Source organism: Acomys minous, assembly GCF_964271855.1.
Source record: "Acomys minous genome assembly, chromosome: 5".
Taxonomy (NCBI): Eukaryota; Metazoa; Chordata; class Mammalia; order Rodentia; family Muridae; genus Acomys; species Acomys minous.
The window spans coordinates 24024827-24038518 of NC_140494.1; the positions used below are offsets into that span (position 1 = coordinate 24024827).

The window sequence follows — 13692 nt, forward strand, 5'->3', positions numbered from 1 at the left end:
CGCACGCACGCACGCACGCGCACACATACACACACACACACACACACACACACACACACACACACACATTTAGGAAACTTGTACTGTATTAGGTTTCCATACTACTCCTCAAATCTAGCCCTAAATTATAGCTGGCTCTCCTCTCCACACTTGATCATCATTTTCTAACTCCCCCAAACCCATTCATAAATACATATTCTATTTTCCCTTTCTAGAGAGATCCAACTGCCCCCTCCTAGTCCCTTACTCTACACATAGCCTCTATGGTTATAGGGAGTGTAGCTTGGTTATCATTGTCTTAAAGGCTGATATCCACATATAAGTGAACACCTACCGTATTTGCCATGCTGGGTCCAGGTTACCTTACTCAGGATGATTTTTTTTCTAAATCCACCCATTTACCGGAGAGTTTCATGATTTTGTTCTTTTTAGCACATGAGTAATGGCCCATTGTATAAATGTACACATTTTCTTTATCCATTCATCTGTTGACAGACATCTAGGTTATTTCCACTTTCTGGCTGCTATGGAGTGAACATTAGTGAACATGATTGAGCAAGTGACTTTATGATAGGATGAGGCATCCCTTAGATATACACCCAAGAGTGGTACAGCTGGATCTTGAGGTAGATTGATTCCCATCTTCCTGAGGAACCTCACACTGATTTCCATAGTGGCCGTACAACTTTACACTCCCATTAGTAACAGATGAGTGTTTCCCTTACTCCACATCCTTGCTAGCATGAGCTGTCACTTATTTTTTTTTATTGATCTTAGCCATTCTGATTAGTGTGAGATGAAACCTCAAAGTAGTTGTGATTTGCGTTTCCCTGATGACTAAGGATGTTGAATATTTCTTTAAGTGATTCTTAGCTATTTGAGTTTCCTCTTTGGAGAATTCTCTGTTTAGCTTGTTTTTTAATATTTAATTTTTTTAGTTCTTTATATATCTTGGATATTAACCCCCTTTAGGATGTGGAGTTGGTTAAAAAAAAACCTTTGCCCATTCTGAAGGCTTTGTCTAAATGATGATGTCCTTTGTTGTGCAGAATATTCTTTTCATCTCATAAGGTCCCATTTATTAGTTGTTGATCTTAGTACTGGTGCTAAGTGTGTTAGAATGTCTTTTCCTGTACCAATGAGTTCTAGGTTCTTCCCCCACTTTCTCTTCTATCAGGTTTAGTGTCTCTGGTTTTATGTTGAGGACTTTGATCTATTGAAGTTTAGTTTTGTGCATGTGGTAAGTATGGATCTATTTACATCCCTCTACATTCTGCCATACAAGCCATGGCTCTACACTCTTTATCTAAAAATCAAAATGGCAGACAGCCACGTGCTGTTAGAGGCCACTTCCAGTGAATTAAAAATATAGCTATGAGGTGTCGCTGCAGTCAGTACTGCTGCCTCGGCTCAAACATCAATTAAAGACTGGGATTTTAGGCTTTACCACTGTTACATTGGAGCCTTAAATATCATCAACATAGTCCATAAAGAGATTGGAAAGTTACGAAGCAGTAACAGTTTCCTATATAATTTAGTTTATAAAAAGCCCATAGCTTATAAAAGTCTAAGGCTATATTAATAGATTGATAACATTACCATATTTAGAAAATAAGGCTAAACATATTTCTAAGGCAGAGATTTTTAGCCTTTTTGAGAGTGAAGGTGGAGCATAGTAACCAAGTTCTAACACTGTAGATAAATGAATGTCTCTAGAATTGATCTCATTTCCAGAGCTGGCAATACAGTAGAACACTATAGAACAACTTTAGATTACATTTGAATTCATTATACAAAAACCATTGGCCAGAAAGCCTATAGGTGAACCCTGAGCACAGGCCACTAGCAGCAGGAGAAACAGTATTCATTGATTCATGTATCCAAGAACTAGTAAAGACATTAGTGACTAGACATACATTTCAAATTTCAATAGAGCTGTATAGCCTTGAAAGTTCACCATCATAAAAAGAATATTTTGAACCATGGTTGAATCATATATATAGCATGCTATTAGAATAGAATTTTGAATTTCTATAAAAATCCATACCAACTTAATGCAAGACTTGTTGGTGTCTAAAAGGAGATTAAAATAATAAACAGAGTTCATTAGGACTAAGAAGTTTTACAACTGTTGTTTTATACAATGCTGTCATCTTAAGATGGTAGAGTCACATGGTTGTAAGCCATGTGATCAGCAAATTATATAAATCCTTAGATAATAGTTTATGATATAATCTTAAGATTTTTTTGAGAGCAGAAAAAGAAATAGAGGGTTTTGGTTTTTTGGTTTTGTTTGTTTGTTTTAAGAATTGGCAAGTAGAGTCTTAGAGTCAAGAGCAGAGCTTAGGTATTTGGGAACCATCTGTCTGTGAAAAGGCAATTTTGGCCTGTGAAGGTGGCTAGATTTATTGTAACAGAGTACATTGTAGAGAAAGAGGGAGCGCATGCTTGGGAGTCCTGTCTGTCAGCTGCAGGAGGGTGAGGGGCTGGTGGCCATGGATCCATGTGGGAAGAAAGCCACATGGAGGAACTGGACCAAGCAGAATTTAGAATAATTCACAGACAAATGGCTCACACATACCTCAGCAGTGGTCAAATTCAAGGTCTGAGGCAGCAGGGAGTGGGAGCAGGTGTGCAGTGTAGTCTCTGTTCCTGCCTGGTTTTGACCACTGTGTGTTTAAGTCACACTGAGTGCGAGAGCAACCAGCTGGCATTAAACACAGTCTGGAGCAAGGAAAAATGAATAAGCAAAGGAAAGTTTTTAGTGTTCTGAATTGGGATACTATTCGTGTGGGTGGGTGAAGAGAGAAATAAATCAGTCTTAAGCCTGTCTCAATGGTGCCCCAGAGGGCTCCGGGGGGGCTCAGAATGAGCAGGTAAGCACTAGCCAAGTTTGTAGTCACACAGTTGCTGGGACTGGGCCAGATGCCCACCCGAGCTGCACTGTTTTATCTGGTACCAGGATTTTTGAGTCTGAGAAAGAGAGGTGGGGCAGATTGTGCTGGTAGAAGAGAAAGTTTCACCCAGGAAGAGGAGGATCCGAAGAGAGGCAGGTGGAAATAGCCAGGCATGGCTGGTTACACCAACCAGGAAGGGAAAACTTACCAACGTTAGTAACTAGTGGGACAGAAAGCAAATCTGTTGCGGGTGGCATGGAAGGTAATGCGGGTCTCAGTGTACAAAGACAACAAGATTAGGATTGCTCCTCGAGTTTTCATGGCACCAAATGTTGTAATGTGGATAAAGATAGAGACAGCCATGCAGTGTATCTGGTAGGAAAGGAGATTTATTGTGAGGAAGAAAAGAGACAGGAGTGGGGGCTGTGGGGCGGATGGTGGGTAAGAGACCAGGAGAGACAGAAATCAGAAGAGTGAGAGACAAAGAGTGAGAGTGAAGAGACAGAGAGAAGTCAGGGCAGAAACTCAAGGCACAAACCTGGAGGCAGGAGCAGAAGCAGAGATGACGGAGGGGTGCTGCTTATTGGCTTGCTCCCATGGCTTGCTCACCTGCCATTCTTAGACAATGCAGAATCACCTGCCAATGCAAGACATTGATCACAGTAAGCATCAAATATGAAGCAAGAAAACAACCCCACAGACTTGCCTACAGGCTAATCTGATGGAGGCAGTTCCTCAGTTGAGATTTCCTCTTCCTAGATAACCCTAGTTTTCATCAAGTTGACAAAAACCAACCAACACACAAAGAGAGGTGAAGATGCTACAGAAAAGCCTACACTGCATGGGGCAGCTTATCACTTGCACCTCCAAAAAAGAAGCTTGTGGCATCATATGTATATGGTGCTAAGGTTGAAAAACCCTGGTTTCAAATTAATTCTGAATTTTGCTTTTAAAATTGTTTATGGGAGTCCTGTTTGTAATGGCTTCCAATATTAAAACAGATCTGTCAACATGCAGCTAATTGACACCTGCAATACCTATTTCTTGCAAATGTATGAAGAATATATTCACTCCCTTAAATAAAGGGTCACATGTTGCTATTTATTTCAGGTAATTTTCTGAGAAAATCAGCAACTCTATTTAAATAAAGTCATAATAGTGTATCTTTATAGTTAACTACAGCTCCTGTAGAGTAGGAAAGCAAAAAGCAGCCAGAAAAATAGGATCATTTCTGAGCATCTTGGATATGTGTCAAGCTTCAGTGAAATAAATGTATGATCCTGAGACTACTAATGACCACAAAAAATATTGTCAGTCTCGGAGAAAATTGCTTCAATTCATGTAAGATCCTTTGTCAAGATAAAATAAAAATAGTGCTTTCTTGTTTACTGGCTTCTCTCCTCCACATTTTACATGATTTATTTTATTTAATATTTATAAGCATGCTTCAAGATATGGAATTGATACCCTTACTAAGGAAGATGTGTTGCCATTGGCAACCAAACAAGAAAGAATTTCAACCAACAGAGCAAACCCAAATATCATGTACTTTCCTCCCACCCTCTGTGCCCTTTGAACGTCTGATAAGTAATAACTAGGACGTAACTAAAGGGGTTTTGGAGGACTAGAGCTCACAGCACAGCTACCTGCCATAGATAGCTTCAGCAGCCAACTTGACACAAACCTAGAGCTGCCTAGGAAAGAGAATCTCAGCGGAGGAACTGCCTGGATCAGATTTGCCTGTGGGCATCTCTTGAGGCGCGGGGGGGGGGGGGGTTGCGGGGGGGATTTTACTAACTTCTAACTGATGTAAAATGGACCAGCCTACTGTGGGCAGCGCCATCCCTAGGCAGGGAGGTCTGGGCTGCATCTGAAAGGTGAGTGGGCAAAGCAGAGGAATCAAGCCAGGAAGAGTCAGTGTTCCCCCGCAGTCTTCGCTTCAGTTCCTGCCCCCAGGTTTCTTCTGCTTTGAGCTCCCACCCTGGTTTTCTTCGATGACGGACCTTAAGCTAAAGCTGAAACAAACTCTTTCCTCACCAAGTCGGGTTTTTTTGTTTGTCTGTTTGTTTTGGTTTTGGTTTTTGTTGTTGTTGTTGTTTTGGTCATTATATTTATCACAGCAACAACAAAAAATAAAATAAAGTAAAAAATAAATGAAAGGAGAACATCGTCTTATCCGAGAAGATGGCTCTTTTTTTTTTTTTTTCACCAGAGGAGTTTTTAACACTCTCAGCCTAAATGTGCGGAGCCTCTCCTCCTCTGGCCACAAACACAAGCTGAAGTTCATAGAACTAAACAGCCATGACCGCAGTCACCGGGAGCCTACCACAGAGGACAGTGAGAGGTGTGTTCTAGAGGTAGCCAAGGAGACCAAGGATCAAAGTGCCATCAAGAAAGGGTAGCGAGGGACAAGCCTGTCAAGGAAGGCTGCTGGAAAGCTCCCTACCAAATGGGAGAGAAAGGACCACAGTGGCATCATGACAGATAAAATCAAGGACTGTGAGTTCATACGCCCCTTTGCTTTTGACTTGGGAGAGACAATGAGGCAGAATGGTGGGGGGTTCTGAGCTCTGGACCCACCTGCTCAGTGGCATCGTTTAGCCACTCCGTGTCCTTGGGGAGGTACCTGACTCCTTTGTGTCTTGGATCTTCTTCCTTTCCTTGCTTTGCCTTTATCCCTCTTCCTTCATTTCCTTGAGATGCCTAGACTCATGTAGGTCATCCTCAACAGTTATCCAGCCTGTAGGCGATCCAGGAATCAACTCTACGCCTTTTCACGAAACGTCTCGATGTTTATTATTTACCAGGAAAGGTTCCTAACAGAGGCAGGCTTTTCGTTGGTGTTATGAAAAGCAGCAGGAGGGAAAGATGAATGGAAGGAAAAAAGAAGAAAGGAGCGGTGATGCAGTTTTTAGAGGGGAAATGGGGGAAACTAATAAAATGAACATGGACAGAAGAAGTGGTTTGTGGTTAAAGACATAATATTTATGTATCTTAGTGATGGGGGAAATGAACCTTGTGAATTACAGTATTTCTAATTTAAACAACAATTTCCAAGCTATAAATGTTATAATGAGTATAATTTGTTCAATTTATGTTAACAGCACAAAGTAATATACAGTACAAAGCAATGGTGTTGGCCATTAAAAGATCCTTTGTTGATTTACAAATGTGTGATTAGTTTTAACTGGAACATAATCAATTCAAAGACAGATAAATGTTATTGAAGTTATAATTCAGAAAAATATGCTTTCAATAAGCCCAAGGCATAATCCTGTCTATAACTGCATCGTTATCTGCATTTGAACTATAAAACTAGGGTCACTGTTCTAAATTAAAGGAGGCTGAAGGAAAATGACAAATAAATGGAAAATTTGATGTTGCTTTCATCCTAACTAAAAAAAAAAAAAAGCTATAAGTGGTATTAGTGGAACAAAGAATGAATACATATTTTTAAAGTATTTCAAATATCATCAGATAAATTTATCATATTAATAACAGTAATATTTTTGTTTGCTAGGAAATTTACTAGTATACTTTGTGAAGCTACATGCCAAAGAACTTAAAACCTAATGTGCCATGACATCTGCAGCTTCTCCGCTTCTTTCAAATGACCCAGCAAAAGCAAAACATTTCAGACACATAAACACAGAAGGTGCAGATGTGGTAAAATGCCAGGGATTGGTGACTCTATACTGCTGATATGTGCTGGGTATTCATGGAAATTTTAAATTTTTTCCCATAAGCCTTTATATTTTTAATTGAAAGGAGGGAAATATGTGGTTTTAAAGTTAGTATATAGCCAGGATTGCAGGCGGAGCCAGTGGCTTCCCTGCTTAGGATACACAAGGACTCTGGGTTCTATTTCTGGCACTGCACACACAGAAAGGAGATAGGAACTGAAAAATGAAGATGAACATGACTAGATCACTGAAAAATTCACAAGTGGATAGTGTAGCTGCTGTAGATGCAAAACATCTGGATCTTTACCAGCACGGAAGAGGGCAGTGTGCATGCTCTGGCACTGGCCAAGCCATTGGATGACTCTATTGGAACCGAGCTGATAGTTTCTGAAATGATCAGACAACAGCAGAGGGAAAAATAAAGAAAACTTTCTTATCGTTGTACAGACCTATTTTACAGACTTGGAAGTTAAAAAAAAAATAGTTACAGGTGTGGGAGATACTATCATTAAGTGCACGTTGTATGTTCTAAGAGAGAAGCATCCTGCAGCACCAGCCACTCTGGAAGGTAAGAAGCCTTGATTTACCCTATCAGCCCCCCACAAATATGGAATGTCAGGATGCTCTACTGACACACCCATCCTCAACTAAAGATTCCTTCCAACCAGTCACTTCTCTTCTGAATTTCACTTTTTCCCTTTTCTCTTATGTCATGTGTTCCTTCCATTGACTTTCCATGGAGGCAAGAGTGTCCTAAAGTGCCCGGTAGCCCACCAAAAGACATCAATAGGTAGGCGGAGAAAAGGGTCTGACAGTGAAGAGAGTTGAGAAGGAACACGTGTGAGTAACATAAACACTGTGGTGTTTAAACTGCGATGGTAACTTGCTCTTCAGAGCTGAAGCAACTAAGACAAGCTACAGATAAAGCACAGAATGGGGTCTGGATATTTACTTGGGTGTGGTGTGACTGAGGTTATAGTGCCTCAACAGCACAGTGTGGAACAGGAAAGATCCTAAATAAATGCAGCCACTAGCAAATACGAAGGTTGGAATTTCCAGAAGGATTGCGCAAAGGAGACGGCTCTTCAAAAAGCGGTGCAAATGGGGAGAGATGGATGAGAAGAGGAAAGGAAAACAAAGTAGCATTTTATTAAGACTGTAGCGATGTAAAAGCATAGATGGTAACCACTGTTTATAGCTGCTTTCAGAGACTCGGGCTTCAGTGTGTAGATCTCTAAGTTATATCTAGTCCACATCATTCTTGGCAAAATGAAAGTACTCATTCAGTCTTTGTGGATGGAAAAGACAAGCGAGTGAACACAGTAACTACAAGTTGGAGGAATAAGTAAAACAAAGATTCAGCGTAAAAATTCTGCCACTAAACAGGTTTCATGTGTTCACAGCTGTTCTAAAAGACAATGGGAAAAGGTTTTGATAATGAGCCAGTGCACTGCCTAGTTTTTTTGTCTGCTTGATGCAAGTTAGGGTCATCTGGGAAAATGCTGTCATCAGACTATCCTATGGGTAAACCCTGTGCAGGTAGATGGTTAGGGGCAGTATAAAAAAGCAAGATGAGCAAGCAAAGCAGAGTGAGCCAGTAAGCAGCACTGTCCCGTGGCCCCTGCTTCAGTTCCTGCCTCCAGCTTCCTGCCTTGAGTTCCTGTCATGACTCCTTTTCATAATGCGCTATAGTCATAAGCTGAAAGAAACCCTTTCCTCCTCCAGTTATTTCTGACCTTCTGATCAAGGAGTTTATTACAGCAATAGAAAGCAAATTAAGAAAAAGATACCTTTAAAGCAATGAAGAATCTTAGGTTTTGTGTAAAAATACTATTTACATAGTCTCTCATTTTTAGCTTTTATAGACACATACATTTGCACTCTTATATATCATTTGGACAAAGCAGCAGTCTATAGAATGGGTAAAAGTTTTAACAACTATACATCCAATAGAGGGCTAATGCCCCAAATACATAAAGAACTCAAAATATTGACTATCAAGAAAACAAATAACACAATTAAAAATGGGACATAGATCTAAACGGAGAGTCTCAAATGAGGAAGGTCAAATGGCTGAGAATCATAAAGAGAATATTTAATATCCTTAGCCATCAGAGAAATACAAATGAAAACTACTTTGTGATTTCATGTTAAACCATCAGAGTGGCTAACATCAATAGTGCCTTATGCCATGAAATAAAGGAAACACTCACCGATTGCTAGTTTGAGTGCACAGCCACCACGGAAATCTGTGTGTTGGTTCCTCAGGAGGGTGAGAATTGATCTACCTCTAGCTCTAGCTATACCATTTATCCAAAGGACAATCATCTTACCACAGAGACACTTGCTCAACCATGTTGATCGCTACTCTATTTACAATAGCCAGAAATTGGAAACAATTTAGGTGTCCCTCAACAGAATGGATAAAGAAAGTGTGGTACATTTACACAATGGAGCATGACTTAGCTGCTAAGAAAAAAAAAAAGAAATCATGATATTCATAAGTAAATGGATGGAACAAGAAAAAGTCAACCTAAGTAACCCAGACCCAGAAAGACAAATATGGTACAAATTCACTTACATGTGGATATTTGCTGGGAAGTCCATTATAACCAAGCTATAGTCTGTAGAACCACAGAGGTTAAGTACCTAGTTAAGAAAAACTGGGGAGAGGGAGTAGTTAGATATCCCTAGGAAAGGAAAATAAAATAGATAGTTATGGATGATTGGGGGGAGCTGGAATAGGAGGATCAAGTTGGGAGACAAAGGGAAGAGGAGGGTGAAGGACAGAATTTGTGGAAGCACAGCTAAAACCAAGGGCCATTTGAGGAGTAGTTTATAACCCTAAGACAGTAGAAAGTGTGTGTGTGTGTGTGTGTGTGTGTGTGTGTGTGTGTGTGTGTGTGTACCTAATGAGGTAGATACAGCCCCAACTGGACATCTCTTGTCCCCAAATGTAGCTTCCAATACCAGGAATGGGTTACATCTAATTGAGTTGTTAGCCAAAGGGGTCCCATGGAAACCCCCAAATAACCCAGTCTGTTGCCAAGACTGTAGATTGCTCTTCACAAACTGACAGCTGAACACAACACCTACACAACCTATTGAAGATGGAGAGGTCCAAGCTGACGTGTACATTAGAGACTGGCTCGTGTTTCTGGCGCCAGAAAGTACTCTTTATGCTACCAAAGGACAAATGTAAGCATCAACCCAGCTACAAATCCTTTCTTCTAACGTGCTGTTTTGTCTGCAAGATATGCTAGGGCTAAAGTGTCATAAAGGTTGTGGAAGTAACCAACTAATACCTAATTTGACTTAAAGTCCATTATGCAAGATGGAACACATACCTGACACTGTTTGGGAAATTGACTACCTAAGACTAGACAGCCCAGAGACCTAAAGTAAAACCAAATGTTACTGTTCTGCCAAAAGAAAGCAGTAATGAAATGACTTCTTGTGACATTCTGCTTGACTGATAGAGCAGTGCCTTTCCCAACCATCGTCATAGGAGCCCGTGGAAACAGATACAGAGACCCACAGCTAGACATTATGCAGAGTGAGAAGCCTTGAAAAGCTCAGCCTGAAAAGGTCTGACCCCATCCAACCTCTCAGAGTCTGAGGTAGTGTGCGCAGGCCTACACGGGTCCTTTTGGTATATGACTGTCAGTTTAGTGCACTTATCGGTTTCTTGATTTGTGGGAATGAGTGAGTCTCTGCATCCGTATCCTTTTCTTGTACCTTTTCTTAGGCTTTTTCCCCTTATGTTTGCACATTTTGCCCTATTCTGATGGGTTAATTTTTTATTTTATTTTGTTGTTGTCTGTTTTCTAATGAAAGACAGATCCAGAATGGTTCTATACGGGAGAAGAGATGAGGAGGAGCTAGGAGGAGTAGAGGAAGAGAAAATACTAATAGAGACATATTATGTGAGAAAAATCTACTTTCAATAAAAGGGGGAAGTATCCTTAACTAATAATTTTCTTCGTTGGTTTTCCTTTTTCAGGAGGCTTATTTCCAAGCAATCTTATGAGTTATTAAAGCAGAGGTCAGGGGTCAGTCTTCTCCCAAATATACTTCCGAGTTACTTGTACACCAGGTGCTTCTCATGTTGCTCCTCGCTATGTATCTTAGAGACATCACTAAATCTCAAGTAAAGGTATTGAAACCTGATGGGAAAACATAAACATAGTAAAGTGAGTCCAAGTGTGAGAAGAGATATGCATTTTTATTATCAAACATACGCAGTTAATGCGGAGTAGGATAGTATTTTTTTTAAATAGCTATGTAAAAGTTTGCATTTGAAATGCCCACACAGGTACATACATACGCAAGTACCTACTGGCAGGTGCTGGCACTATATTTGGAAGATGTTGTACCTTTGAGTCCAAGAGGAAGTAGCCACTAGGGGTGGACTTGCAAGTTTATACCAGGTTTGGCTTCTCTCTGACCATCAGCCATTTACAGCCCACCCACCACAGACCTCTGCTCCCATTGAACCATATCACCACTGCCCTGATGGACTGTAGCCTCTGCACCCATGCACCAGCACAAACCCCCTTTCCTCTCTTACATTTCTTGGAGGTTTTGCTCACAGCATTGAAAAACAATACAGCCTGTATTTAGAATCATTTTTTATGAGAAAAAAAATTTACTGAAAGTTCCAGAAAACTGTGAACCAAGAAATAAAGGCCATTCTGACTTCATATCTCCTCATCCATAAGATCTGAGCTGGAGGTCGGGGAAGAATGCCTTGGTCTGCTGAGGGAATAGCTGTGAGTCACTTACAATCAAATGCAAGGTCCAAATATAGACACTTTCTGACACATAGGACTGGAAGGGTTGGAACCGAATGTATTTGGGAGTGCAATGAAAATAAGCTCTAGGGTTCTGTTAAAAGAAATAGTATCTTATACATTTTCTCTCTGCCAAGGTAAATTAAAAGTATGGACATTTAAAATAGAAAAATCATCATGATGAGAATAAGAGATTACCCATGGAAAATACATTTTAACCTTTTCTAAAGAACCTTTAGGAAAGTGGGGAAATAGTTGTTGGAGAGCAGGAAACAGAGCAGAATAAGGCATGCTGTTTAGAAACTGAGTTCAAAGCCCTTACCCACCCTGCAGAGGGCAGGGGAATAAGAACCCCCATAGCAGTACGGAAGTAGTAAATTCAAGGTTCAGGAAACAGATGAAACACACACAGACACAGACACGGAGGTGGATGGAGAGGGAGTGGAGAGAGAGAGAGAGAGAGAGAGAGAGAGAGAGAGAGACAGAGAGACAGAGAGAGACAGAGACAGAGAGACAGAGACAGAGAGAGACAGAGACAGAGAGAGACAGAGAGAAAGAGACAGAGACAGAGAGAGACAGATACAGACACAGAGACACAGAGAGAGACAAAGAGACAAAGAGAGAGACAGAGAGACAGAAAGACAGAGAGAGAAACAGAGAGAGAGAGAGAGAGAGAGAGAGAGAGAGAGAGAGAGAGAGAGAGAGAGAGAGACTGTCCATGTGAATGGAACACAAATGCCCACAGAGCTCTAGGTAAAACTTAAGTTCAGAGGCCTCAGGGACGCATAGCTCAGTTGATCACCCCTAAGAAATCATAGTCCGAAAAAAAAATGCTCAAGAATTACCAACAGAGAATTCCCAGTCAGCTTCTCGGTGCTTGGCCTTTAACATCACCAGAGCCATGAAGAGGCCCTTTATTAATTTTCCATGCAGGCAGGTGTTTTGTCTGCATGTGTTTTTGTGTACCACTTGCATGCCCGAGGTCAGAAGAGGGCATCAGGTTCCCTAGAATTGACATTACAGACAGTTGTGAGCTGCCATATGGGCGTGGGAAATGGAACCTGAGTCCTCTGGAAGAGTAGCCAGTGCTCTTAACTACTGACCCATCTCTCCAGTCCCCAAAGAGACTTGGTCTGTAACTGGGTCTCACTATGTAGCCTTGGCTGGCTTGGGATTTGCTGTGTAGACAAGCCTTAAGGTTTCTTTTTCTTTTTTATTTATTTTATATCCTGTTCACCGATTCCTCTTTCTCCTGTCCTCCCAGTGTCCCCTCTTCCTGTGCCCCTCTCCCTTTCTCCTCAGAGAAGAGAAAAACTCATATCAACCCGCTTTAGCATATCAAGCTGTAGTAAGACTAAGCGCATTTTTTTCTCACTGTGGCTGGGCAAAGCAGTTCCCTTAGGTGAAAGGGACACAGAGGCGGGGGCAACAGAGTCAGCTACAGCTCCCAGTTCTGCTTTTAGGAGTCCCACATGAGGACCAAGCTGCACCAATGTCATAAATGAACAGAGAGCCTAGGCCTGTCCCAAGCGTGCTCTCTGTTTGACAGTTCAATCTCTGTGAACCCCTGTGGACCCAGGTTAGCTGATTCTGTGGGCTTTCTGTGGTGTCCTTGACCTCTCTGTCTCCTACAATCCTTCCTCCCCCTCTTCCATGGGATTCCTCAAGCTCCACCTAATGTTTGATTATGGGTCTCTGCATCTGTTTATGTCCTTGCTGGGGAAAACCTCTCAGATGACACTTATGCTAGGCACCTGTCTGTAAGTATAACAGAGTATCATTAATAGTGTCAGGGATGGACTTTCTCTCATGGCATGGGCCTCAAGTTGTACTAGTCATTAGTTGGCCACTCCCTCAATGTTTTCTCCATTTTACCCTGCATATCTTGTTAACAAGAGAAATTATGGGCCTAAGGTTTTGTGGCTGAGTTAGAGTCCCAGTCCCTGCATTAGAAGTCTTTTTGTGGTTACAGGAAATGGCCATTTCAGACTCCAGACCCCCAATTGCTAGTAGTCTTTGCTAGGGTCACCTTTATAGTTTCCTGGGAGTTTTCATTGTCCAAGATTTCTAGCTCTCCCCAGAGATGCTCTCCCCACCTCGCAACTGGTTCCTGTTCTCTTTCCCAGTACTCTCCATCCTTCCTTCCCCAACTTGATCCATCCTGCACTCTTCCTATCCCAGATCCCTCCCTCTATCCACACCCTATGTCTATTCTATTTCCTCTTCTCAGTGAGATTCACCACACACACACACACACACACACACACACACACACACACACACACCTTGGGCCTTTGTTATCCTGTACTTTCTGGCTAC

At 41.4% G+C, this 13692-nt stretch overlaps 1 long non-coding RNA gene across 1 annotated transcript in view; it reads left to right on the plus strand.

The window, feature by feature from the left end:
* Window positions 1-5262: 5262 nt before the first annotated feature.
* The window catches only part of LOC311597647, a 31614-nt gene continuing 23184 nt past the window's right edge, over window positions 5263-13692 (plus strand). The window contains exons 1-2 of the long non-coding RNA XR_014779300.1: window positions 5263-5396; window positions 7028-7148. This is a non-coding gene — a long non-coding RNA (uncharacterized lncRNA). The remainder of the gene's footprint in view (window positions 5397-7027; window positions 7149-13692) is intronic.